At 47.4% G+C, this 13,576-nt stretch overlaps 1 protein-coding gene across 9 annotated transcripts in view; it reads left to right on the forward strand.

The window, feature by feature from the left end:
• Pde8b (phosphodiesterase 8B) overlaps positions 1-13,576 on the forward strand; it is a 215,965-nt gene that overhangs the window by 162,729 nt on the left and 39,660 nt on the right. The window lies entirely within an intron of this gene.

Genomic DNA, 13,576 nt, shown 5'->3' on the forward strand with positions numbered 1-13,576 from the left:
CATTCTATGGGAACATAAGATTCTTCCTCAAAACCAAAAGGAAAAATGTTCCACTTCCTATCTTAATTTCTTACACAAATGAAAAGTATATATGCGTGTGAGCAGTCGCTCCTCCAGCTCGCAGCCAAAATAAGAACCATTCCAAATCAGTACTGTGATTCTCTTCTTACATTACATCGTGGAGAGCAGTGCCTTTCGAATGCTGTCTTCTGAAGTAAAAGAAACTTAGGGAGGTTTTAGGTTTAAAAATGCCTTAAGGTGGTTTGTAATGTTCCAGTATTGCTGGAAGTACTTTTATGTGATTTATATTTTTCTATTTGATCATGGAGTGTCCATCTCATACCTTATAACTTCTGGACTAGAAAGTATGAAATAAATACGGCTATCAGTGAGCTACTTTTAATGCATAAACTACGATGTTTGACTTTGATTTTCAAAGAAGGGACAGTGTCTCTTAGGAATTTCGAAGACACCTAGGGCTTAATCCATCCTTTCCTCACATAGTGGGGATGATGGGGGCAGGATGGGTGTGGATGGATGAAGAGCTGAACTGGCCACAAGACAGAAGCCCCCTAGGCTCCTCTTAGAGAGGAGTCCTGGAGGGAAAGAGGGGCCAGATCATGTGACCTTCACGGAGTCCCAAATGTCAAAAGTGTCTGCGGTCATATGTTGGCTCAGAAGTTTGAGTCCAACCAAAAAAGCATCCATTGCCACTGGGTACCTAATCTGGGGTCAGGAATGATTTGTTGATAGCACCCACCTGGAAAGGATGTGGATGCACTGTCACTGGAGAAAAAAACATCATCAAACAGCCCCACAGAGACACATCAGGAGCAAGAAAGAGGTTTGCACGAGAGGCAATAAGCAAAGGGAGAGGGATGTGGAATCCTGGTATCCCTTTAGAGATGGACTTATGTATATGCGCGAAGTGGTACAGGCCATTATTTTCAGTCTGTGGACCCACAGAGGGGACAGGGAGACTTACTTCCATCCATTCTCATGCCAGAAATTAAGCAGGTACAATTCATGTCCAAAATCCAGCATGCCCGTCTCCCACAGAAGCCATGGCAGGCTCTATGCAACATCAATATCAGTTTATTCCCTTGCATTTTAGCAGGGGATGGAGCTGAAGTCAGGCAGTTTCTCCTCCGCACTCCCCCTCATTTCTTTCTCATCCAGTGAAGCAACTTCCAGAGCCCCTATTATCCATCCCTGTACCTCCACATCCCCCACTCCTCCATCCCACTGGTCCTTCATGACTCAGCCCAAGAATCTTGAAGTCGCTCCTTCTTCCCCAGACCCCCAAAGCCCCTCTCTTGCTTTGCCTCTGTCCCCGTTGTCACAGCTAGCTGTGTGCTAAATGGCCGTCCCCTCTCTAGCAATGTCACAGGCTTTGCATGCCAAGCTGAGAGCACATAGTAGGCCTAGGGCTGTTGGTTAGCTTAGGGGAAGTAGTGTCTCAGTCCTGGCCTCCCGTGAACTCTGCCTGCTGCCCACAGAGAGCGGGCAAACCATTAGCATAGGATGCCAGGACACGGAGGCCGCCTCCCCTCTGCAGCTCTAAATAGAAACCCCTTTGCTACCATGAATCAGTTGCTGTTCTGAGAAGAGCGAAAACACAGAGCTTGGATCTCCTGAGCTATTGACGTCACCTAATGGTGCAGCACAGGCCTGAGAGACTCTTAGATTTTCCAATAATAAAGCAACTTGTCCCTCCGGCTGGCTACAGTACGTTTCTTTCTCCCCAAAGAAGGCTGGAGCCATGGAGATGGCTCTGGGCTGGGCAGGGCTCTTGGAGCCGAGCAGGCTGTCTGCAGGCATTTCTTCGGAGGTGCTGCTTCTGGGGTCCAGCTCTGACGTCAGAATCAACCCGTGGGCTGGCATTTGAACAGGGAATGGAGCTGTGTGCCAGGCAGTTCACTTCTGGCCATGGCTGTCATCAGCAAAGATTCTTCATTCGTCTCTGAGCCCTGAGCTTTCTGCCAAGGCTAGGAATCTCAGCAAGGTATGTCTGCTGCACAGGCCTGTCCCCTTCACATGTGCTGTCCCTAGAGCCTCACCAGATACCTGTTCATCACAGGCACCCAGAAACTATGGGCCAGAGACAGGTAAACAGGTTAAATAAAGTGTAGCCCAGAGGGAGAGAAAGCTTAAACTGGACAGGCATCAAACCCCAGTTCTGGGGAGGCTGGAGAAGGCCCAGGGACATGGAAGACCCTGGGCCTTCAAAACCTCTAGTATTTACTGTCTGACTCTCTACAGGAGGTATTCGCTGACCTTAATTGCGGAAGATAAATTTCTTCCCTGCATTGCCCACTTGCTTAGGCCACTTCCAGCCTCGGTTGCCCAGACTTACCCAGTCACACAGGCCCTGGACGTCCTTTGTCTTCATGTCACGCCTGCGTCCTCTCCCAGAGCCTGCCTTCAGTCTCTTTTTACTGCCACAGAAAGCATGCAAAATCCTAGGCCCCTGGTTTCATTTGCCTTCTCACAAATAAGAAACCGCGTGTGAAACTGCAGGCACCCAGCACTGCACAGCCATGGTCCAGTCAGATATGAACAGGGAAGAGGTGTAGAAGACATCACCATGCCAGAGCCATTCCTAAACTGGCTCGGGGCCTTATTGACCGCAGGGGACCTCTTCATTGCTAGGTCTCCACACCTGAGTGCTTATGCCCTCCTCTCAGTCTTGATGGTGACGATATAGTGAGCATGGCAGTTCCAAAGCCTATGTGCTTGAGAGCAAAAAGCATTAGAAGCCAGCATGCAGGAAGACAGGACTGCGGTGTACATAGTCCATCAGGTAACACAGGCTTTCTGTGGAGGTGTGACACATGGGGCTATGGAGAAGTCATTGGGGAGGCGCTGGTGTCTCCTGCCCATTCCACAAGGAAGTGATTTCCTTAAAGAGTCCTGGAGCTCTGCTCTCTGGAAAGAGCCTCCCCATCCCCCAGTGGGTAATTGTGAGGGGGTGGGGAAAGCAGCCAGGCTCAGAGGAAATGTTCCCGCTAATCAACTGTCCATGGTGACCGCTGATGGAGGGCGGAAGGCTGCCACTCTGGCCCAGTGTTACACGGTGCTTCCTTCACAGAAGTAGGAAGTGGGGGTCCCATTTCTAGAGCTCCCTTGACACCTCCCCAGCCTTCCTTCATGGTAGAACTCTTGTTTCCACTCACCTGATCGCTGAATGGCAAGCAGCTATTGAACCCAGTGAGCTAGGTCACTTGGGAAATCTCGGTGCTTCTACTTCAGTGGGACACCAGTCTGGGCACTGACGCTTGGCCATCGGAGGGTCAACACCACAGTGAGGATATGGCTTCATTGAGAACAGTGGGGGGCAGAAATGAGAGCTAAGGTAGCCAAACCTACAGTGACAAAACCTTACTGTGAGGTACAGATTATTATTTTTTTTTTGAGGGGGCAGTGTTAAAACTGTGAAGTCAGAATGTCCATGTCCTCTAGGGTGGGTCCCAGTGCCCTGTCTTGTTTGAGAGATACTGGCCAAGGTGGGTGGCTTCAAGACTCAAGGGCAGCAACTAACCCTGGCTGGTGGCTAACTGATCACCGCTCCAAGAGCAGAACCTGTGCTGGTTTAAAAGTTAAAAAAAGACTGTCTTGAGAGTTTACTTCACCCTCCAGGCCTCTTCCTGCCGAACAGATTCCATGTTGAGCTTGCCCCTCATCTAAACCATTGTGTCTCATGTGACGTCACAAACAATATCTACTTGTTCTTCAAGATACACATCCAAGTGCGACTCCTTCCAGTTGAAGAGAGAAGGCCACTCCAGCTACAGCTGCAGGGGCCTCTGGGGTGGCCACTCCCATTGAGGAGTGTGCTTTCTGTCACTGACTTGACACCACAAGGCAAGAGTTTGGATGGACGTGACTCACAGCAGGTGTCCTGGAACATTTGTTGATATATTTGGGAAAGCCACTAGGTCAACCAACTTTTTCACATTTTTCCATTTAGCTTTCGTATATAGTTATTTATATGGAACTACTTAAGGGAGGCCTCTGATATCAGGAAAGCACATTTTGAACAGGCAACCCCTGAGCACTGAAAGGAGAGCCTGCTAGGCTAGAGGCGCTGAGGGTACAAGACACAGAACCTACAGTAGGGAAGGGGGCACAGAAGGGACACTGGTGGTACTGTGGTAGTGCCTGGTAGGATTGTGCGCATGCATGGAAGGTCTTGGCTCAGAGAAAGGAGAACATTTTTAGTCTGGTAGTGGCATTGGATGGTAAAGCTGTAGTCTGCTGGTGGTGGCGTTGGCTGGTTAAAGCTGTAGTCTGGTGGTGGCTGTCTCTGATAAAGCTGGTTTGTGACAGGCTTTGTGAGGTTCAGAGGTCTGATGTCAAGAAAATGCATTGCATGACAAAGGGGACGGGAAAGGGGCAGAGACAGAGAGACAGAGACCCCAACGTACAGATCGGTGTTGGCTTCTCAAAGCAACAGCTAAGACCTGAAAATCGGAGAGTTTTGCTCACTCGTGTTTCATGTAACATACGGAAACTTGTATTCTTGCAAAGCTGCAGCTAGTAGCCAACCTGTCAGGAGCCTTCCGCTTCACAGGAAGGACCTGCTAAGGTCTGGACGTGTTATTCCTTAATGTAAACGGAAATACCAGCTAACACTCACACTGAGTGCCACCATCAGTTTCAGCCGTCAGCTGGTCACATTACAGGCCAAGGGAAAATGTCAACAAAGGCATTTTATATAAGAATCGGTTGCTCTAATTTACGGTAGAATTTACAATAGGGGAATTGTAATTTTTGTAGTATTTAGAAACAGTGTGTTACCTGCAGCTTTTAAATCAAGGTCTGGGGAGATTATAACGACACAGCTCAGATCTGCCATTGTGCTGAAAAGGCCACTGCAGACCAGGTGACAATAAATGGCAAGGATGTGTTACAATGCAGTTATTTTTACAAAGTCGCCTGGGCTAGAGTTTATTAACTTCCCCTTTATACCTGGAAGATTATGATAGACTTAGATGAAGGCACCTGCATTTTGCACTGAGCCTCTGGTTAAGCCTTTTCCTGCATGTCACTTTCATCCGCCTCCAGGGTCTGGTCCTCACTGTGAAGGACCTATGAGTCCCCAAGACATCTAGGAAGCAAGCGATGCATAGTCTGCTCATCTGCCCTCTATCATGACATGTGATAGGTCCCTGTGTCCCCATCTCCTCTAGGACTGAACTCACTGAATTGGTCAGTGAGGCTTTTGAGAAGCTTGTGCCTACCTGTTCTGACTCTGCCAGGGCTTGATTGCCATGTGTCTTCTCCTGGCGTCTTCATCACAACCCTCTTAGGACACTGTCATCATTTTTGACAAATGAGGAAACTGAGGTTTGGAGCAGTCAAAAAATGCATCTGGATGTCACATAGTGTAAGTGACAAAGTCAGGATTTAACCCCAAAGTTGTTAGACGTGTGGCTCTAAAGCAAGACACGGGCTTGTTTAGTCTTCTGGGGTGGGAAGCAGGGGATGACGTCAAAAAGAGGTGTTGACTGAGGTGCAGGTGTGAAGTGTGGCAGGAATGGAGAGGATAGTTCCCTGCAGAGACTAAGAGAAGAGGGTGTTGCCAGGCTTGGCTAGATCCGTTGCTGAGAGTGGGAAGTTTAGAACTGTGAAGGCACTTGGGGCTCAGTCAAGGGCTACCCGCTGTCTCTACACGTCCTACTCTGGGGGCTACTCTGGCGATTGTCTCTGGATGTTGGAACTAAAATCGATCGCTGTGTGGATGGGGCCCTACCTCTGTGATGTGCGTAGAAGAAGGTCACTGTCAAGCAGTGTGGAGATGTGGAAAGGCTGAGGGAGGGAGTTAGCTAACTAACTGTCCACAGGGGTCTCTCTAAGGGAAAGCTGGAGCAGCAGAGCAACTCACTCCAGGTATCCTCTGGCATGCAGTGGTGTACTGTCAACTGCTGATTGAAGCATTGCAGAATTCGTTCTGTCATGAGCTACTTTTTGTTCGGTGACTAGATACCAGACACGAAGCGAGGGAGGCAGGGCCTATTTTGGCTAACAGTTTGAAGAGAGACATGGAAAAGAATGTTCCTTACCTCCTCACCCTCAAGATTGCTCACCTCCGATGAATTACTTGCTCCAGTAAGGTTCCACTCCCTCAAGGCTCCCCAATCCTCCGAACACTGTCACCAGCTGGGGACCAAGCGCTCACACACAGGAGGCCATGTTAGCCTCCAAAGCACAGCACATCCTCGTCATACTTGAGCAATGCGTGGCCAGTGCACACCTGAAACCCACACCATGACGCTGTCTGCTCTTTCGCATAAAGCGCCTTTTGTTCCAATGGTCGTCGGCGCAGCATTCATAACCATGAAGATTGTGCATGGGCTTCTGGCCCTTTCCTTCCATGTGACTCATTTAGATATAATTTCTAAAAGTGAAATTCTGAGAAGCGTGTGCTCTTCCGGCGTCAGTCACGGGACAGTGGATTGGGGTTCCTGCTCCTTAGGTTCCTCCTGCTGCCCTGGGGAAATCTCATGCTAGCCCCTTGTCCTGGCTGCTTAGGAGGACTGGATTTAGGGTATGGCCCAAGGACACTGGAGAAGGCTGTGTGCACAAACGTTCACTGTGACCAGTGTGTCCCTAAAGCCAGAAGCACCGTGGATGGAGTGGGTTCTCTGGTACTTTTCCTTCGTATTTGTTAGTCAACACCAGATGGCTGTGGGCTGGGAGGCGTAGCAGGTGTGACCTGCGTGCTTGGGGTAAGTGGGAGTAATGGAAGATTAGGTCCCCCAGGTGCTGTTCCCTACGCAAGTGCTATGGGGTACTTCACACCGTGAATGAACTAGACCTAAGGGGTGATGAAGAGAAGCCATGGGTGATGCACCGCACTCCGGCTGCTTAGGGATTTGTGGAGGACCGAGAGAAGGATCCTCCTGTTGAGAGGACTTCAGGGGCTTATCTGCAGAACAGTGGCCCGGGGAGGTGCCAGCGAAGACAAAGACTGCAGTGTGCTGAGGGGCTAATGTGGCAGGTCTCGGCTGTGGCCACATGTTGCAGTTACCTGGAGAGTTGGAAGTCAGGACAGCATGGTGACGTCCACTCTGTGGTGTGTCCCAGGGGCCCTGGGGGAGGCTGGACGAGGTGATTCCTGAGATTTTCCACAAGGGATTCCATTGTATTCCCTTAGTGAAACCTCCAAGCTAAGAGGAACCTTGGCAGGATGTGATCAGGTTACAAGAGCCCAGGGCTCTTTCTGCTGGAGATGATGGGGGAGGGGAAGACCATAGCTGTGCAGCCTAGGGGAAGGGTGACTGGTTTCTTCTACTCACAGCGGGGAGTAGACACTGAGAAAATGTCAGGGATAGGGACTATGGTGTCATTGTCTGTTTGCCTTCCTCCTGGGCCTTGGCATGAGAAATAACCGTGGGGTAAATGCATCCAGGGAAAGCAACGCCACAGGGCTCCCAAAAAATGGTTCCTGGGGCCCAGGACCCTGTGTCATGCCACAGGCCTAAGAGATGAGCCTGGCCTGGGTTTAGCCTTACAGCAGGCCAGCAAGGGAAACACCTCTTTTGACTGAGTAGGTGAACACCATGGTTGAGACCCTGCCTGCTGTGTCTCTAGCCTCCTAGAAGCATTGGAAAGCAATGGCTTTTTTCTGAAACATTATTTCTCCATAGCCTTGGTTACAGGCCCCAACATGTCTCTTTCTCCCATGCCTGACCTGACAACACAGACGTAGAACCAACCCCTCCCTCATCTTCCCCCAAGCCCATTGTCTGCTTCAGCCGACAGGTGTTTGAGCTTTTCTTTTCTTTTCTCCATTAATGTTTCATAGTTGTGATATATGACAGGGAAGAAAATGGCGTGGGTGGGATTTATTTAGTTTGCTGTTTAATTTAAAGTTGAAAAATTCACCCATAACCCTTTGGGGCATTAAAAGTATTGTTTTTTAAAATTATCTTTAATAAATCATTTTTTAGTGGGCTACAGGGCTGAAACTCCAAATCTTATTTCTCTGCCTGTCACTGCTGGGCTCCATCCAGGTGACAAACTGTCTGCCCTATTATCTGCAGAAGCACAGAATTCTGTGGACGTAGTCACATGACACTTAATGAAGTGACACGTCCGAGAGCTACACCCTACACCGTTGGCTGATTTGGTCATTGTGCAAATGTCACAGAGCGTGTGCGCACGAGAGAGGGTCACAAGTGTCATCAGCTCATGCCATCTTTTGGGATCACTGTTGTCTATAAATGGCCCAACTCTGATAGAAATGTCACGGTGGTTGACAGGCACACCCAGGTTCTGTCCCAGAGTGGCACTTGGCTGTGTGGGGGTGACATGGCCTGCGGGGAGGAGCCTGGGAACATCATGGTGGGCAGGCCTGCAGGTGTGAGCCTGAGCCTTTGTTGTGATGGATGCCTGCCAGAAGCTGGGGAGCAGAGGAGCCGGTACTGCAGCCTGCGAATCTGGCCTTGTGCTGTAGGCTGCGTTCTTGCAGTTGAGTGCACAAGCTCAGACCTGCAGCACACTTTCTGGCTATGACCTTGGCCTCTGATTCTAGAAATTCATTTGGCAGCCTCGAGATCTTTCTGGTTCCCTAAGGCTCCTAAAGGCTCTGCTTCACAGTTCCGACGAGGCAAGAAAGTGGGCAGCTTTGGTGGCCATAGCGGCCCACCCATCGCTATTATTGCTGAGCCCACCCCCTGGCTACTACGACTGTTGGCTCCAGTGTTCTGGCTGGGACCAGTGAGACTAGGGTAAACTTTGCAACCTCTGTGTTCTTCCAGGAGAATAAGGAACTTTAGGTCTGGAAGTCACTTGGGTTCCTGGGAGTTGGACCTTTAACCCTCTGTTGTCAGTAGCGACATTTCCAGAAGGAAGTGTGACACCCCCAGTCCTCTACCAGAGAGCCCCTATTTTCTCCAGAACCCATGAGCTAGGGGCTCACCTCTCCCCTGGTGTGCCCCACTCCCATCCAGTGTCATCTCTTCTACTTGATGCTTAGACCATTTACTTTTTTCCTTCAAATTTAACCTGGCCCTTGCAGCCTCTGAAGTCTGTATGGGCTTTAAGTCCCAGCATATGGTCCCTTGGCCCTCCTGTAGCCTGGATTCTCCTATTTCTCCCCAGATCCTCTACTCCAGCAGGCCAATCCATGGAGTGCCCTGTTTCAGGTCTCAATTCCCCTATATATATTCACAAGGAGGTGTGTGGTCTTGGGTTTTGTTCATTCCTCAAAACCCCAATGTGGTGGGAGAGAATGACCTAGTTTCTCCCATGAAGTGTCCCCTTGACAGTGAATGCCTGTCATTTGGATATCCGGAACATAGAAAGGAATCAATAGATTGTAGGTGCGCCTCTCTGCATGGCCTCTGACAACATGCCTGTGTGCCCCTCACAAGGCAAAGCACATCACTGGCACCCTAGAAATTCACTCATTCCTCTTCCCACACTGAGCTCTGCCCCTCCAGCTGTCTGGTTCCTCTCTACTCTATCATAGAATAAACAGAGTCCTATAATATGTACATACTGTATGAAGCATTTTTAAAATGATTTTAAGACTTAATACTTTTTGGTGTATGGGCCTCATACACCATACACTAAACAGATTTTTTTTGGTTGGGTTTCTCTGTGCAGCTTTTTAGTGCCTGTCCTGGAACTAGCTCTTGTAGACCAGGCTGGCCTCGAACTCACAGAGATCCGCCTGCCTCTGCCTCCTGAGTGCTGGGATTAAAGGTGTGCGCCACCACCGCCCGGCTCACTAATCAGTTATTATTGCTGAATAGTATTCTGTTGTGAACGGTTTGTTTATCTGTTGTCTTATTGGTGGCACCTGAGCTGTGTCTGCTCTTGCGCTGTTGTGAAGGAACCTTCTATGTATTCTTGTGCTTGCGTTGTTGTAAGTGATTTTCCTTTCCTTTGGGAGCATGGCCAGCAGCTTACTTACTAAGTCACAGATTCGGTGTGTGTCTGCTTTATAAGCAACTGCCAGTTCTTTCCTCCCAAGAAGTTCTTCCATTTGGCAGTCCCCAAAGCAGTGAGCCGGCGAGGCCAATACACTCTTGTCGAGAGCCAGTGTTGCTGCAAGCATTTTTAGCCATTGGCCGGTGTGTAGGATTTAGTGTGTAAATTTGTCTCTGCAGAGTGCCTGATACTGTGCACACACTGGGGACCAATGACCGAGAGGTTTCCCATGCATTGTTGGTCTTTTGTTTATCCTCTTTGTATACTGCCAATTGGAGGCCTTTGGCATTTTAATTGGGTTGCCTTTATTATTGAGTTTATCTTTGTTATACGTCAGTCCACTGCCAGATATGTTTGCTCATGTTTTCCTCTATTTTTCTATTTATTTAACAATATTTGGTTGAACAGTTTCTAATTTACAAAGCTTACTATGTCCGTGTGTGACAGATACTGCTTTCTGTGGTCTTCTTTGCCTGTCCCCAAGTTCTAATGATATTTTGTATTTCTTTTAAAAGGTTAAATTTTGAACTTTTACATTTAGGTATACATTGCATCTAGAATTTCTTTCATGGTGTCACCAGGGATAAACTTAGTGTCTGCCTATAAAGATACCTGATTATTGAAACTCTGGCATTTATTAGAAGTACTTCTCCCCCCCCCCCACTGAATGAATTATTTTGACATCTTTAGCAAGTAATTACGTAGTGGCCTGCCTCCAGACTCTTCCACTATGCTGCTTAGTTTGTGAATCCATACACCAGTTGCATACACTCTTAACCACTATCAGTCTTGAAGTCAGCTACTGTTAAGTTCTTCCTCTGGTTTGTTTTTGTGTTTTTTTGCATTTCTGTGTAACTTTCAGAATTAGATTGGTAATGTTTACCCTACAAGCATGCGCTGAGGCTGGAGAGCAGTTTAGAGAAACCAGAAATTAAGGATTGAATCTTCCAGTCTATAAGCAGAGAGCTCCGCTTTCTCTATGAAATAATTACTTTGGATGTATCCCAGAAATGTAGCTATGTTGTCCGTGAGCCTCCAAGACCTGTTTGCTTTATGGTTCATTAGAAAGATTCAGAGTCTAAGGCAGTGATACCGTTTGATTGCAGGGAGGAGATGGGAGAAGGGAAGCTATCACAGATAGAGCTGGGAGGGCTCCTGGCCACACCCGCCTTCCTCCTCCCTTCTCCGCACCGGAAAGGAAATGAAGGGACTCAACTTCTTGTTCTTTTTGGGTTCAAAGTACTTTATAATTTGTTTGTTTGTTTCTCTTTGGTTTGGTTTTTTGAGACAGGGTTTCTCTGTAGCTTTGGAGCCTGTCCTGGAACTTGCTCTGTAGACCAGGCTGGCCTCTGTCTCCTGAGTGCTGGGATTAAAGAAGTGTGCCATCGCCATCTGGCATAATTTCTTTTTAATTTCTTCTTTGGTCCATGGGCTATTTAGAAATTTCAGTTTGGATTTGTTTAATTTCTAGATATACATATTATAGATGTTTTTCTGGCAATTTTTGCTTTATTTCCACTTATTGTCAGAGAACATACTTTGTGCTGTTTGGATCCACTTAAACTTTATTGAAATCTTTTGTTTGGGCCAAATACAGGTCTGTTTCAGTCAGCGTTTCAAAAAAGATTCCTTTGAAAAGGCTGTGTTCTTCTTTTGTTAGGTGGAATGTTCTGTCAGTCTCAGATGAAAGCAATGATCATATTCTTCATATGAGAAGCAGCGCTGTCTTTTCACCATTTGGTTCTCTGTGTTCGTCTGTTTCATTTCTCTATTCCTTTATACAGACTTTCTTTTACATTGTTTGGACAATTTTTAAGATGTCATTCTTTAATCTTTTGAATGTTGGTTATATCTTATTTTTAATGATGCAGAATTATTGAGAATTGTATAACAATACAGAATTACTTAGAATTACTGTACACAGCTTTACCTTTCCACAGTGTTCTTAACCTAATCGTCCACCAAATCGTGTAGAACATAAAGTCTTTGTGTTATAAGACCTGGTTGATGCCTATCCACCCATTCATTACACTATAGTTTTCGTATATATAACATCTAGATATAAAGATAGATAGATAGATAGATGATAGATAGATACTTCATCAGATAGTGTTGGTATTTTTGCTTTAAACATACATGTTTTATAGAAATTAAGAGAAAAAGATCGAGTATTTGCTATTCCCTGAGCACTGGAGCCTGGGGGAAAGGCGATGTGTACTGTTCTTCCCTCTCTCTGACTAGTTTTGTGCATTTGGGAAAGTGCCATGGCCATTCAGCCTCAGCCTCCTCCTTCCGTGACATGTGAGTCAGGATCATAGGTGCCTGCAGGCTGCACAGAACCGTAGAGTCCCACACAAACCCTCTCCACTTTGGGCTCTCTAAGTCTTGAGAAGTTTCATAGCAATATGACATTTTAGAAACTGAAGCTATTGCTGAAGGAGACAACAGATTTATCCATCCACCCTTTAAAAACCACTACCATCTATGTGAGGATTAGGTGTGGGCATAGTGATGTGGCCACTGACAAAGCCCATGGCTATATTTCTGGATATCTCCGCTGGCAGTTTTGTTGCGGGGTGATGAGCAATCTCCTGGATTTGTACCCACTGTACTCTTTTACCTAGTTCTCCTGCCTTGTCATGGGGACCAGTTTTGTCCCAGGGGTGTGTCTCATGGAGACCTTTAGTAATGAAGATTCAATGCACATAGCCCTAGCAGGCAATGTCAGGGTAGACAGGTGACCTATCCAAATGATCCAAATGAATTGTTACCTGGATAGCTTGAACAAGAAGTTCTCTAATCCTTGCTTTGGAGCATGAATTCTAAATGGAATATTCTGGCCTATCTTCAGCACAGTGGTGCCTGTGTCTGTAACACTGAAAAGTTAGGGTTAAAAAAACAAAAACAAAACAATAAAGTCCAGCTCTGGGGGCTGGAGAGATGGCTCAGCGGTCAAGAGCATTGCTTGTTCTTCCAAAGGTCCTGAGTTCAATTCCCAGCAATCACATGGTGGCTCACAACCATCTGAAATGAGATCTGATCTCCTCTTCTGGCCTGCAGGCAGACACACAGACAGAATATTGAATACATAATAAATAAATAAAATATTTTAAAAAAAATAAATAAAGTCCAGCTCTACTTAAAGTCAGAATGCCACCTGACTGGGCTGGCTCCCATCCATGACCCAGTCTCTGCGTCCTATCACCCAGAATTCCCAAATTCTAGTGAGGAGGCTCTTGCTTGTGCTTGGGTGATACTCGTGTTTGGCAGGGTCTAGAAATTTGGGCCAGATGGATTTGATGTCGACGTCTGGAAATTATCACTGCTGCTTCATTCATGCTTTTCTTCCCCTTTGGGGAGCGCAGTCTGACCCCTCACTGCCTGCCTTTCTAGGGGAGCACTTCCAGAACAAACGGGGCGGGCCATCACCATATCCTAGCATTTCTTGACTGTGAGTGCCGGCCTTCAGACCGACTAGGAGTAGCTGCAGCATTCCAAGGAGCAAATGGCTAAGTATGAGGTTCAGTTTCTTTTGTCAGGATTGAAGGTGCTTCCGGCTCACTTTTGGTTCCTCACCCACTGGGAGCCACAGGTTCTCTGCTACGCCCTTGGTACCTGGAGCCTGGCCTAGCAC

The sequence above is a fragment of the Alexandromys fortis genome, unplaced genomic scaffold (genome assembly GCF_014885135.2).
Source record: "Alexandromys fortis isolate MF-2015 unplaced genomic scaffold, M_Fortis_MF-2015_v1.1 scaffold_79, whole genome shotgun sequence".
NCBI lineage: Eukaryota > Metazoa > Chordata > Mammalia > Rodentia > Cricetidae > Alexandromys > Alexandromys fortis.